Here is a 15,759-nt window from a genome sequence, read left to right as displayed (position 1 = left end):
GAAGGGAGAAATGAAAGGAATCATAAGAGCAGCAGAGAGAGGACTAGGAGTAATAGGGGAAAAGTATTAATAAAAGGAGGGGAAAAGAGTGGAAATACAAATAATGGGCTTGGGTCCAGAGCAGCAACACAAACAATCAGGCAAATAGACATATGGAAAACTCAAGTTACAAAAGTCTGGTTATTTCACAAGATTAGAGTACATTTATCCTGGTAACAAGCTACCTCTTTTAACCCCAAAATTGGACAATCAAGAAACAAAGTGCAATAAAACTGTTGCAAACATTAAGCAGATCAGACAGCATTTGTGGGAGAGGGTATAGGCTAGGGTTAATTAAGTGCAACTGCAGCTGTTTTCAAGCTTTCCTGCATTGGTGCACTATATATATGTTGCCCCTCTTGTGTTAACAGAATCCAAGCCAGTTGGCGTAGTCAAAACCTAAGCACAGAGCTTTTCTTTACCAAGAGATTTCATTGACTTTGTTCCATCTTATGCCTCTCCTCCAACCCCATGTCCCCAATTTATATGTGATCAAAGTACTTAAGTAAACAATGCCCTTCACCTGTGTATCTTAAAATAAACAATTACTATGAACAGATCCCCTTTCTTTCTTTAAACATAAACTTTATAACACACATAAATAATTTCAAAATTCACTCCCTCCACCACCAACGAACAGTGGCAGAAGTGTGTACCATCTACAAGATGTACTGCAGAAACTCAAGATGCACCTTCCAAACTCATGATCATTAGCATCTAGAAGGACAAGGGCAGCAGATAGATGGGAACACCACCACATGGAAGTTCCCCTCCAAGCCACTCAACATCCTGACTTGGATATACATCACTATTCCTTCACTGTTGCTGGGCCAAAGTCCAGGAACTCCCATCCTAACAGCACTGTGGATATACCTACCCCACAGGGACTGCAGCGGTTCAAGAAAGAAGCTGACCATCAACTTCTCAAGGGAAATTAGGGATGGGCAATAAATGCTGGCCTAGCCAATGATGCCTACATCCCATAAATGAATAATAAAAAACAAATCAAAGAAAAAAATTGATTTTCCATATTTCATATAACCCATCATAATACAGGACGTCCAACAATCTCTTTAAGCAAGCATCCCTTTTTGTGAAACAGTCCAGTAATTGGTGTCTTGTGTCAACCCTCTTATGTTAGACATCTTTTTTCTCACTAACATTTCTTTTATGTTAGCAAGGTCAATCCTTAACCTTTTCTCAGTCACACTCTTCACTGAATGTACATTATTCCACAGAAAATAGTTATTCACATAACATTCAAGAGCAAACTTTCCTCAGATTGTCCTTGTATAGGATTTCCTTCAAAATATTTGACAAGTAAAATCCCATACCTATGGCTTCGATTTTGTCAGTGTTTCTGCAGCTAAGGTGCTTTTAACTACCCTTTTTATTTTCTTCATTTCCTAGGCCAATGGACAACATTTGTTAGTCTTTTCCACCAAGAATATATTTAACCCTGATGTACTAGAATATGCATCCAGAAGATTGGCAGGTGAAGCAGTACTAAAAATGATTAACTTCATATCTTCTGCATCACCCAAGGCTGGAAACCTTAGTGTGCATTTCTCTGAATTTAACTTATTTAATGTTTTATTTGCTCTCAGAACTTCCTCTCAACTGTTGCATGTTTCACCATAGCACTCAGTTCCAATATATCAAAACTAGCATCAGGTCTAGTCTAAATGCATAACCAGTTCAACTGTCCAACCAAACTTCTTAATTGGTCTATTTCTTCCTTGGATGCAGGCTCCTCTTTTTGTGAGGACCTGGCCTGATTCATTGGAATGCGATCGACATTTTCTGAGTAAGACTGCTGATTCAAGGTCAGTCCCGACTTATTCCGTTTAAAATCTAACACTATATATTTAAAGGCCTCTTAAACCCGACTTCCAATCTTAAACTCCTTCTTCATTTTAGCTATCACCCATAGCTCAAATTCTGCAGAACCGCACCACAGAAAATCAACATGTTAATTTCTATGATATATTCTTCAATGGAATAACTGTCCATCCTTCTAAATTTATCAAAGTTTGTCCATGCCTCATTTAACAGGTTATCTTTCTTATAAATTTTATCCGTAAATTTTAAGAGTTCAGCCAAACTTTCCTCAGTGTCCAACTGATGAGCCTCTAGCTCCAAAAATACTTTGCACCTGATCCTGCTTCTGGTGGGGGAAGCAAAAGTGCCAAGGCCACACCTTGCTTTCACTTTAGTAAGGATGTAACCCGTATCCACTTCACCATTGTTCTGTGAAGTAGAACCTTATCACCTATGGGAGAATGGAGAATCATACCTTTGTACTTTACATTTGGTTTCAGCCATTCTCCTCCAAAGTAACTCCAATTACAACCTTTTGTTTGAAAATAAGTTCTAGTTGCCAATCTTCATCTTTAAGCCGACCATTCTCAGCTACCAATGTTAACAGAATCCAAGTCAGTTGGCGAAATCAAAACCAAGACAGAGCTTTTTACTGAGTTTATTGTCTTTGTTCAGTCTCTCCTTCAACTCTCACTGTCCCACTTGTCCCCAATTAATATGATCAAAGTACTTAATTAAACAATGTTAGTCACCTGTAGATCTTGACAATATAAAAAACATAATTTAAATACTATTAACATAATGAACTCCGTTCCTTGATCCCAACTATCCCCACCTCTACCTAACTTCTTATAGACAAATTACCCAAAGGAAACAGGACTTTGATTGCAGAAAATGTAATATTTACATACAGCAATAAAATTAATGCAACAGAAAGTCAAGAAATACAATGAACTTAAAAATCTGATTCTCTTAAAATATCCCAGGATCTCTCCATGGACCTCAATTTGAAAGCCTACTCTACATGGGAACAAGTTTTTCTATACATCTTTTTGCTATATTTGAGTAATATTTTTCAGTAATGTTTACTCAGCATGCTTAACTTCAGCAGCTATATCTGACCAAATTGATCTTTTGGAAGAGTTATCCAGTATAATTAGCTACTCATCATCAATCCCATCTGATCCTGCAATGCTTCTCTTGACATTGATTAACAATAAGAAATCTTTTCACGTACACTAAATCAATGTAAAGCACACATATAACCTGTATTAAAGGAAAATATTTCAAAGCCTGATATTTACTCCATTCAGTTTGGTGAATTTAATAAAATTGCCATTACATTGTATAATGCATTGGAAACTAAACTGGGTAAATTGTAATAGCTCATCTAAGTGCAGTTGAAATACTTGTGCAGTCTTTTTTCTAATTATTTTCTGCTCTGGTCACAAAAGCATTGAAATGCAAGTTACAGTACATTCATCAATTTCTCCACTTATACGAAGAGGATCAATTTATACTACAGCACGGGGAAATAAATTGAACACTATAATCTCCTCACATATGCCAGGGATAAGAATTTAAATCACGCTTTCAAATAATTCATGAGCAACATATATTATTCCTCATGTTTCTTGTGATGACTTCTGCTACTTACATTAATACTCTTCAGTTATCAACAAAATACCACCACAATAAAGTCCCCTGACATTATATACACCACAAACAGACCATTCGACCCAACCCATCCATGCTGCTGTTTAAGCTCCACTCAATCCTCTTCCCATCTTGCCACATTAAAATCTATCATCTTTATTCTCTTCTCCATCATATGCTTGTCTGGCTTTCCCTTAAATGCATCTACACTATTCACATCAATCAGCCCCTGTGATAGAGAGTTCCACATTATCACCACATTTTCCGTCTGATTTCTGTACACCATGCAATCATCAACATATTTCCCCACTACTGAGCTTATGATGGAGGAAATGTCATTGATGAAGTAGCTGAAGATGGTCGGGCCTCAGACACTACCCCAAGGAACCCCTGCCACTATGTCCTGGGCTGAGATATTTGGCTTCCAACATCTTTCTTTGTGTTAGTATGATTCTAACCAGTAGAGAGTTTCCCCTTGATTCAATTTTGTAGGGTTCCCTGAAGCCACACTTGATTGAATGTTGCCTTGATGTCAAGGGCAGTCACTCTCACCTCAAATCTGGAATTCAACTATTTTTCCATGTTTGGACCAAGGCTATAATGAGGTCTGGAGCCAATTAGATCTGGTTAGGCTCAAACTGAGCAAGCTATTGCAAAGCAGATGCCGCTTGATAGCATTGGCAACATCACCTTCCGCCACTTTGCTGATGCTCAAGAGTAGACTGATGGGGCAGTAACTGGCCGCATTGGATTTGCCCTGCCTTTTATGTTCAGGGCATAGCTGGGCAATTTTCCATATTGTCAGGTAGATGCCAGTATTGAGGCTATATGGGAACAGCTTGGCTAGGGGGAAGGTTACTTTTGGAGCACAAATCTTCAGTAGTATTGCTGAGATGTTGTCAGGATCAATAGCCATTGCTGCCCCCAGTGTCTTTCGCTGTTGCTTAATATCACACGGAGTGAACAGAATTGGCTGAAAACTGGCATCTGTGAGCCCTCAGGAGGAGAGATACTCAGCATTTCTAGCTGAACATGGCTGAAAATGCTTCAGCTTTGTCTTCTGAGCTGATGGAATGGGCTCCCCCATCACTGATGATGGAGATGTTTGTAATTGTCACCACCATTCACGACTGCAGAATTGCAGAACTTTAATCTGATCTATTGATTGTGAGATTGCTTAGCTTTGCCATTGCACATTTGCTTCTGCTGTTTAGCATACATGTAGCCCTGTGTTGCAGCTTCAACAGGTTGGCACCTCAGTTTTAGGTATGCCAGATGCTGCTCCTAGCAGGCTGTCCCACACTCGTCATTGAACCAGGATTGATCCCCTGGCTTCATAGCAATGGTAGAGTGAGGGATATGCTGAGCTAGGAGGTTACAGATTGTGGGTGAATACAGTTCAGCTGCTAATGACCCACAGCACCTCATCAATGCCCACTTTTAAGCTGCTAGACCTGTTCTAAATGACTTTGTCTCCAAAAGGGCTGTAAGGTGGTCACTCCTACCAATACTGTCATAGATCTGTGCATCTGTGACAGTTAGATGGGTGAAGGCGGGTTAAGCAGCTTCTTCCCTAGTTGGTTCCCTCACCACTTGCCATAGGCCCAGTCTGGTATAGATATAGCCTTCGGAACTTGTCTTGCTTGGTCAGTTATGGCGTTAACATGTCATCTTAGTGATGGGCATTGAAATCCTCAACCCTGCACCCCTCAGTGCTTCCTCCAACTGCTGTTCAGTATGGAAGAGTACTGATTCATCAGCTAAGGGAGGATGGTAGAAGGCAATCAGCAGGAGGTTTCCTTTTCTATTTGTTACAGTCCTCAGATTAACAAACCACCCCCCCACCCCCCTCAATTTGGTGTAATTCGCAAATTTAGAAATTGTGTTTATGATTCCAAAGTCAAAACGTTAACATAAATCATGAACTCCAATGATCCTGGCACTGATTCTTGTGGAACACCACTTCCCACCTTCTGCCACTCTGATTAACTATTCTTTCCTTTCACTCTCTGCTTTGTCTTGAAGCCAGTTAGAAACCCAGTCTCTTGCTTGTCCCCTGACTCCACATTCTCATTAGTCTATTAAGACCTTTTGAAAATTCAGATAAATTACATCTATTGCATTATCATTATCCATTCTTTCTTCTACCTCCTCAAAAAATTCAATAAGGTTCGACATGCAAGATTTTCCATTCTGAAATCCATGCCTAATATTCATTAGTAGATTTTTGTTTCTTTTTGTTCTTCTGTTCTCTCCTTTGGTGGAGATTTCATTATTTTTCCTACTATCAATGTTAAACTGAAAGGTCTACAATTTCCTGGACAGGTTCTGTTCCCCTTCTTAAATATAGGAATTACATCAGCTATCTGCCAGTACTCTGGCACTACACTTTTCCATATACGCATTATTTAATATGTATATTAATGCCTCTGCTTTTAAAATAATTGGATGCAATCCATCCAGATCAGGGGCTTTATCTTCTTGAGTTTGTTCAGTTTATTTAATACAAGCCAGTTTTCTAAATGCATTTATCTCATTGCTGATCTCATCACTTATATCAGCCATTCTATTGGCCTGGTAAAAACAGAAATGACTTAATTATTATTTCTCCCATCTCTCTATCATTACCTATGGTATTATCCTGCCTATCCCTTAATGGTCCTATTCCCATCATAACCGCCTCTTTTTTACTGTTAAAATATTTTACTATTTTGTCTTACATTCCTTGATAATTTAATTTCATAGTTACTCTTTGTCATCTCAATTGTTTTCTTTTTAACTCTTCTCCTAATCACTGTATTCTCTCTTATCATGCACACTTCTGCTACAAGTGCCTTTTTCTTAACCCTCAATTGTTCCACTGTGTCTTGATTCAACCATGGAGTCTCACTATCATTTAGTTTGTTCTTTCCTTTTAGTGGAATACATTTTTCCTGCAGTGTTTTGAACACCATTTTAAATGTTTCCCTTTCTTGATCTACATCGTTGTTTGCCAATATTGGTGCCCATTTTATTTTCCTAAGTTCTATTCTCAGCCCTCAAAATCAGCTTTTCTCCCATCAATTCATCTGGTTTTCATCATGCTTATGTCCTTCTCTATCATCATCTTAAAGTGAGTTACTCTTGCCTAAATGTTCCCTGACTATTACTTCTCTTACCTGTTCTGGATTCAATAGGGAATCTTTCCTTGTTCCTTTTTAGATATTGAGTTAGAAAGCAGTCCTGTACATATTTTAGGAACTCCATTCTCTTATCCCCGTTATCTACCACGTCTGTCCAATTAATATAACAGTAACTGAAATCCCCCAGGTTTCAACAGAATATCTGCTTATACATTTCCCAGCATTATTTAAAAGTTGAACGCTTTTCAATTTAAAGTTTAAAAATTCCATAGTTTTAAAACAAATAACCACCTCAGTTGGAGTTTTGCATCTAATTCTGTATGATTACAGGATTACGATTGGAGGGATGTCAAGCCCATAGAGAAGAGGCAGAGCAGACTTATAAGAGTGCTACCAGATGAGGAGTTCAGTAATGCAGAGAGACTGGGGACGCTGGGACTGTTTTCCTTCGGGCAAGTAACTGTTAAGGCAAGATTAAGAGATGTTCAAAATTCTGAAGAGTTGTGATTGAAGAGATAGGGAGAAGCTGTTCCCACTGACAAATGGGTCAATAACCAAAATACATATTTAAGACAATTGCCAAAAGCACCAGAGAGGAGATAAAGAGAAAAGATTTTACCTAATGAGTTATGATCTGGAATGCACTGAGTAAAAGGATAGTGGAAACCGATTCAATCGTAACTTTCAAAAGGGAACTGGATATGTAGTTAAACTATTAAAAGCAAGGAATGACAGCTAATTGGGTCAATTTCTCAGAAAGAGTCGGCACAAGTACAATGAGTTGAATTACCTCCTTCTGAGTTGTAAGACTCGGTGCAGCACAGGTGGAATGTCACAACTGCAGCATGTGGGAGTTTGTGGAGAGCAATGTAATCCCAGGCAACCATATATGAGGTAAGAGCACATAAAGGAACTGCAGCTCAAAGTTATTGAGCTGGAGTCCGAAATGCAAATATTGTGATGCATCAGGGAGGGGGAGATTTACCTGAGTACTTTGATCCAGGATGTTTTAACACCTCTTAAGTTAAGAAGTGGTACAGATATGTTAGCATTCAGGGATAAGAGGGTATGTGAGAGCTGGGCAGACACAGGGACCAAAGGTACAATGCTGCAAGAGGCTTGACCATTGCCCTTACCCAAAAGGTGTAAGGTATTTTCTGTTTGTATGGATGAGGGTCAAGACAGCAAGGTGGATGAGCATGCTGACTACAGTACCGTGGTATTGGAGGCAATTCAAATGGGAGGGAGATGTGAGATGGAAAATAAATGCGCTAAATAGTAGTGTGTGGTATAATTAGGGGGAAAAGATATTGTTCTCTGCAACCATGATCAGGAGTTAAAAAGGTTGTGTTAACTGCCCATTGCCACAGTTAAAAACATCTCGAGGCTAGAAATGAACTTGGGAGCGGAAGAGGGAGAATCCAGTTGTTATGGTCCACATAGGAACCAATGATATTAGTAGAGGAAGAATGATGTTCCATTGGGAGAGTTTGAGGAGCTAAAGTTCCAAATTAAAAACTTGTATTTTAAAAGATAATTTCTGGATAACTACCTGCACCATATCTAAATTGGCACCAGAGAGTTGAATGTCGGCTTCAAAGAATGGTGTTGGAGATAGGGAAGTTGATTTATGGGACACTGGCACGAGTAGTGGGGAAACAGGGAGCTGTTCCATTGAGACAGGTTCTGCTGAAACTGGACTGGAACATGTGTCCTGGCGAAAGGTATAACGAGGGCTTTAGATAGGGCTCTGAACTACAAAGCAGGTAGGGGAGAATCAATGCCACAGAGCTGTGGAGAGTTTTGAGTAAAGATAAGCAGAATATGATAGGAAGGGACTAAAAATTTAACAGTAATAGTGCAACAATGAATAAGTTCTAATCAGGGTAAAAAGGTGAAACTAAAGGTGCTTTATCTGAACCCATGAGTGATTCATAATGAGATAGATGAATTAATGGCACAAATAAAGATAAATGAGTTTGATCTCACAGCTATTACAAATAATTAGTTGCATGACCACCAAGGTTGGACACTAATTACTCCAGGTTTCTTGATGTTTCGAAAAGCCAGACAAAATAGAAAGATAAAGGTGGGTGTGGGGGTTGCAAAGGGTGGGCAGATGGGCACCAATAATAAAGGGTGACACAGGACAGCAGGGAGAAAGGATTTTGGCTCGGAAGAGCAGGAAGTAGAATCAGTATGGGTGAGTATAAAAAATAACAAGATTCCATAAATGATGGGAGAGTACTCATTAAGCCCCTAACAGTAGATGTAAAATTTGGAATAGTTTTAATCAAGAAATAAGAGGAGCTTGTAATGAATGAATGTAATAATCATAGAGGGCTTGACTCTTCACATAGTTTGTAAGACAAGCTCCTGGAACATACTTGGGTCAGTTTTCTGGAACAATCATAGAAGAGTTTATTTTAGATTTTGTTTCATGTAATGAGGCAGGGTTAATTAGTAATCTCATAGTAAGGGATACCCTGTGAAGGAGTGGTTATATGATAGAATTTTGCATGGAGTTAAAGAGTGATGTACTTAAATCCAAAATTAGAGTGCTGAACTTAAATAAAGACAGTTACGTAGAAGTGATGGGGGAGCTGGCTATGGTAGATTGGGAAGTTAGATTAAAAGGTATAATGGTAGATGAACAATGGCAAACATTAAAATACTTCATAATTCTCAACAAATCTTTGACCAAGTTTTAAATCACCTCCCCTAATACCTTACGTGGTTTAGTGTCAAATTTTGTATTAATGCTCCTATGAAGCACCTTGGGACATTTTGCTGTGTTAAAGCTGCTATATAAATGCAATTTGTTATTTTCACTGCCTGTGATCAGTAGCTGCATTCTGAGTTCCAGATAAACAGACAATTGAAATTTCAAAGAGAAACATTAGAACTCTCTCCAAGGTTTTTTTTATTATGGGCATTGCTGGCTATGCAGCATTTATTGCCCATTCCTAATTGCCCTCGAGAAGGCAGTGGTGAGCTGCCCTCTTGAACTGCTGCAATCCAGGTGGTGTGGGTACACTCACAGTGCTGTTAGGGAGCTCCAGGATTTTGACCCAGTGGCAGTTAAGTTACAATCAAAACATTTAGAGAGCAGCGGTTGGTGGCGGAGGTGGGAAGAATCATTTAGAATAAGTCAGGTGAGGAATCATAAATGAGAGCCGGCATGACTTTGTTAAGGCCAAATCATTTCACTAACTTGACTTCAGTGGAATAAGGCAGTGCAATTAATGTTGTATGTATATAGTTCCAAAAAGCGTCTGACAAAGAACCCCATATTAGGTTTGCTGGCAAAATTGAAAACCATGGGATGAAAGGAGCAATAGCAACATGGATACAAAATTATCAAAGGGATGAAAAACAAAATTGTAGTGAATAGCTGTTTTTTAGATTGGAGGGAGATATACAGTGGTCTTCCCTAGGATTTAGCACTAGGACCACTGCTGTTTTTGATATAGATTAATGACTTGGGCTTGGAGATTTGGGCACAATTTTGGAATTTGCAGTTGATATAATAAGTAATCAATAAGGAACATAGCAATGGATTTCAAGAGGGCAGAGACTGCTGGAATGGACTGCCACATGGCAGATGAAATTCAAAAAAGTTCAATATGATAGTGATAAAGGGGGTGCAAGAACAGAGAGACCTAGGTGGGGTTGTGCACAAACCTTTGAAGGTGAAACACAACAGGTTAAAGAAGCAGTTAATAAAGCACATGGGATCCTGGGCTTTATAAGTCGAGGCATGGAGTACAAAAGCCAGGAAGTTGTGTGTAGTCAATATAAATGGGACACTGTGCCCAATTTTGAGCATACTTTAAGGAGGACAAGGTCAAGATCATGCAGCAGCCTGCATTAAATAATTAAATCACAATTTAAGGTTTCCTTAGAATGCTAACATCTTTTAAGTGGGAGTCACAAAATCTATCAGAAGCCACTATTTTCCCCAAAAGTAAAAAGTTTACTGAGTTTCTACAAACCAGTCAACTATTTTATTATGTTCATGTATAGCTCATTATAATTCTGAAGAAAATGGTGTAGTGCCAGAGGTTTGTTATTTATGTCCCACTTTACAGCTCAGATTTATTAAGGTCACATTAGATATCTCCACTGAAGTGCAAGTAGTTGCAGCATGGCTATGAGATCATTGTAATTTCAACAAATTAAGAAAGCCTCCCTATGCCTCATAGGTAGGAAACATCAATTTAAAAAATTCTGTGTCAATTCAAATATATCAAGAACTTTTCATTTTTCATTATTCAATGGCATCACTAGCTAGGCCAGCATCTAATTTCCATCCTAATTACCCTTGAGAAGGTGGTGGTGAGCTGCCTTCTTGAACTGCTGCAGTAAATGTGGTGCAGGTACATCCACATTGCATTAGGGAGGGAGTTCCAGAATTTTGACCCAACGACAGTGAAGGGACAGCAATATATTTCCAAGTCAGACCAGTGGATGGCTTGGAGGGCAACTTCTAGGTGGTAGTGTTCCCATGTGTCAGTTGCCCTTGTCCTTCTAGATGGTAGTGGCTATGGGTTTGGAAGGTGCTGTCTAAGGAACCTTGAATTCCTGCAGTGCATTTTGTAGATGGTACACACTGTTGCCACTGCTCGTCAGTGGTGGAGGGAGTGAATGTTAGTGGATGGGATCAAGCAGGCTGCTTTGTCCTTGATGGTGTCAAGCTTCTTGAGTGTTGTTAGAGCCGCACTCATCCAGACAAGTGGACAGTATTCCATCACACTCGTAACTTGCACATTGTAAATATTGGACAGGTTTTGGGTAATCAGGAAGGGAGTTACTCACCACAAGATTCCTAACATTTGACCTGCTCTTGTAGCCATGGTATTTATATGGCTAGTCCAGTTCAGTTTCTGGTCAATGGTTGTTGACCAGGACGTTGACAGTAGAGGATTCAGTGATGGCAATGACATTGAATGTCAAGAATGTCAGATTCTTTCTTGTTGGAGATGGTCATCACCTGGCATTTGTGTGTTGTATATGTTACTTGCCACTTGTCAGCCCAAGCCTGGATTTTGTCCAGGTCTTGCTGCATTTGGACTTGGACTACATCAGTATCTGAGGAATTGCAAATAAAGCTGATGATTGCATAATGTTTTGTGCTAACATCTCCACTTCTGACCTTATGATGGTAGGAAGGTCATTGATTAAGCATTTGAAGATGGTTGAACCTAGGACACTACCCTGAGGAACTCCTGCGGCAAATTCTGGGGCACAATATTGCCGGAATATTGTCAGGGCCCTTAGCCTTTGCACTAACCAGTGCCATCAGCTGTTCCTCGATATCACATGGACTGAATTGAATTGGCTGAAGTCTGGCATCTGTGACGCTGGGGACCTCCAGAGGAGGCCAAGATGAATCAGCCACTCAACACTTCTGATGATTCTTGCAAATGCTCCAGCCTTACCTTTTGCACTAGTGCTGGGCTCCCCCATCATTGAGGATGGGGCTATTTGTGGAACCTCCTCCTCCAGTGAGTTGTTTAATTGTTCACCACCATTCACGACTGGATGTGGCAAGACTACAGAGCTTAGATCTAATCTGTTGGGTGTGGAATCGCTTAGCTCTGATTGTCACTTGCTGCTTATGCGGTTTGGCATGCAAGTAGTCCTGTGCTGTCACTTCACCAGGTTGACACCTCACTTTTAGGTGTGCCTGGTGCTGCTCCCGGCATGCCCTTCTGCACTCTTCATTGAACCAGGGCTGATCCCCTGGCTTGGTGGTAATGCTAGAGCAGTAGATATGCTGGGCCATGAGGTTACAAATTGAGAGTGAGTACAATTCTGCTGCTGCTGATGGCCCACAATGCCCCATAGTTTTGCAATCTTGAGTTGTTAGATCTGTTTGAAATATTGTTGGAATATGATGTTGGCAACTTGTCTCCCAACTTAGAAAAGCTAACCAACAGCTTCAAAGAGGTTGACAACTCAAAAAAAAACTGGAGCCATCTGAATAAAAGCTTATGACACTGCTTCAATGTGACAGTGAAAATGAATTGTGTTAGACATTAGTATATGTATTAGTGTTTTAGAATCACATTCCTTAATTCAATGTGTTTCTGTGAACAAAAACTGAAATCCAATGACCTCGCGCAGGACTTATAAAGAAAGTACTTACAATAGTAAAGCATGAGTCATGAACTTGTCATGGTCTAACACTCAATCAACTCAATATTCCACAACTCTTTTATAGGGACAAAAAGATTAAAATACTTAAACATGTGACTTTCGCAGAGAAGATTTAGAACTTTTTTTAAAAGGGGGAATGTGTATCATGCAAAATAAATTTCAAGGAGGAAACTGTGACATGCACCTCAGGAAATTTTGATTATTTTACACTTCTTTGGTTTCTTTTTCAACCTTTGGGCACCCTTTTAAACATGTTTCTTATTGCCATCACAGTGAACCACTCCTCCATCTTTGGTCACAATGCAAAAGGTGAGCAGGCCACACAGTAAGGGTCCACAAAGAGCAACTTAAACAGATAATCTGTTTTTATTGATGATGGGTGTGGAAGAAATCTTGGCCCATATATCAGTAGAACTGCCTGATCTGTTTTGAATAATTTCTTAGGATTTTTCATGTCAACCTGAGCAGATAAAATGGGGCCTCAGCTTCACATCTCAATTGAAAGACAGTATCTCTAACAATAAATTGATTTTTAAGTCCTGAGGATAGGTTTAAACCCACAAACATTTCACTCAAGATGAGAGCGCAAACAAAATCATAAATGTGAACTGAGCAAGCATGTTAGGAAGTTTCCCTTTTCTATAGTTTAATTCTGTAAATGCAATGGGTCAAATCTTCCAGTCTCCAGATCATCAGAGGCTGGGCGTATGACACATGTTGGGACCCCGTGGAAGTCCTGGTGCGCAGACCTACAAGGGAATTGCCAGGAAGCTTCAACTTCTGAAGGGCAATTCCCCTGATCCCAGGACCCGCTGCGAGAAAGTCAGAGAGACTTCAGACAGTTCCATTCTACTTACCTGGATAGTTACCCAGGAAACATTAGACAGATTAAAACCTAGTTTAACGCCTGGGTAACTCCACAACCAACCCCCAATTACCCTCTTGGCCACCCCAGAAGCAACAGCTCCCCATAATACCAACCTCCCAAATCCCCGGCCGACCCAACTACCCTCTCAACAACCCAACTACCCTCCCAACCCGGCCAACCCTCCCAACCATGTCTGACTACTCTCCCTTCCTGACCCAACTATCCACTGACACCGCCCCCCCACCCCCAACCACCCAACTACCCTCCTGACCTGACCACCCCCCACCCACCTGCCCCTAACCACCTTAACCCCTACCCACCTCACCATTCACCCACTCACCCACCATTTACTGACTAACATTCAAATTGGACCTTTAATCTTAGCATATGGAAACTAGTTATAAAAAGGGAGTGTCCTGTCTTTTCCTGACTCTAACGCGCTCCAAAGGAGTTCCACAAAGGACACTGCGCTGCACACATCTGTGAAAGCTGGGTTCAGAAAACCCCAGTAGAAATACGCAGCAGCATCAAGTCAGGGGAGTTTTCGAGTGCAGCAGGAATCTATTGACCACTGTCACCCCTCAGAAGATCTGGGCCCATATTGTGAGTTTAAGTAGTTTGCCTATTACAACAGTTCAGGAGTATTTTAAGCTGTAACATTCAGATATTTTACCATAATAGGATGTTATATAAAGGAAAAGTTCTCATTCTTTTCAGTCAATGATTAATTGTGAGAGAAACATAAATAATAAATATATTCTGAGATGTACCCTGGTTCTGCCTTATGATAGACCAGGGGTAAAAGTTCAGCGACTCCCACGTCAGACTGCGCTCGTGCCAACCTTCTCACCCACTGATTGCAACCAGTGGCATCCCTCAAATACCACCAACCTCACAGAAAATGAATTCTGCTCCATCAGAGCTCACTTCTCCATTTTTATTGAGAGAAAGATCTTAGAACTCATGACACACCAGGGCTTGAATCTAGAACTGTCCTAACTGTGTCGCTCAATATGCACATAATGGTGCACCTAACTCTCTGTACTAAAAAAAAAGTTCAGATATTTTAATTATTTTTCTTTTAGTGGAAAACACATGGGCATATCAATTCTATGTAGCAAGATGTGCAATGTAATATTAAGACAAAGCCCTCTTGTTCTGGACTCCCCAAGAGAATAACTAGTTTCTTTGCATCTGACATTTGTCCTTTTGTCAGTTTAAATCTGGCAATTAGATCTCTTAGTCTTTGAAACTCATGGGAGTACAAGCCAAATTTATGCAACCTGTCCTCTTAATTTAATCCTTTAAATCCAGGTATCATTCTGGATTTATGCTGTACTCTCTCCAAGGCCAATATATCCTTCATAAACTGTGCTGCCCAAAACCAAATGCAATACTGCAAATGGAGTCTAACCAATGATCTGCAGTCAAACTTAATCGTGGTGTCATTAGGTATGTACACACATTTTGAATAATCTATCATGGAGCAGGAACTCTAGATGATTTGCTTCTGTTTCCAGACCAAGGGAACTCTGAGGCCAATTGTGACATCCCACTTCCAACAAATACATCTTGTTATATTAATTTTTTATAGAAAAGTTAAAAGGGAAATTACAAGATTGTTTAACATAAAACAAGATTGCACCTAAGCAGTTTTCAATGCCTTTAGAAAATGCGCATAGAATTACAACTCAACCACTATCTCTGTGCTGTTGAATATTTTCCTTCATGTTGCGCAGGTATTGTACTCAGTGCAGCTTGGGATGAAGAAAGTAGCACAGATGGAAGGATAATAAATCTCACTAAGATATCTGAACTGATGTACGAATTGCAGGATTACTAGTTAACATAAACTATTAATGTTTACAATCTTTACTATTTTACCCAACAGTTTGTATGCTAGACTTGTGGTTTTATCGAAGTGCTTGTATAAATTTTCTCAACAATGTTATGTGTTCATAATCTCTTGGAGAAAGAAAAGTTATTTCCCGACAACTTTTCCGATCCATATAGGCTCAATGTATATCTCTTCATATGAAAAGTTCTGCTGTTTAGAAAATGTGTCTATAGCACCTCAGAAACTATACTGCA

The 15,759-nt window shown here is 39.8% G+C and overlaps 2 protein-coding genes across 3 annotated transcripts in view; one reads left to right on the top strand and one right to left on the bottom strand.

Moving 5' to 3' along the window:
- Positions 1–15,759, bottom strand: part of dock1 (dedicator of cytokinesis 1) — a 693,250-nt gene that overhangs the window by 407,787 nt on the left and 269,704 nt on the right. The window lies entirely within an intron of this gene.
- LOC121290102 (inhibitory synaptic factor 2A) overlaps positions 1–15,759 on the top strand; it is a 56,307-nt gene that overhangs the window by 38,279 nt on the left and 2,269 nt on the right. The window lies entirely within an intron of this gene.

Source organism: Carcharodon carcharias, chromosome 17 (assembly GCF_017639515.1).
Source record: "Carcharodon carcharias isolate sCarCar2 chromosome 17, sCarCar2.pri, whole genome shotgun sequence".
NCBI classification, from domain to species: Eukaryota; Metazoa; Chordata; class Chondrichthyes; order Lamniformes; family Lamnidae; genus Carcharodon; species Carcharodon carcharias.
This window is presented reverse-complemented; position numbering and strand designations above follow the sequence as displayed.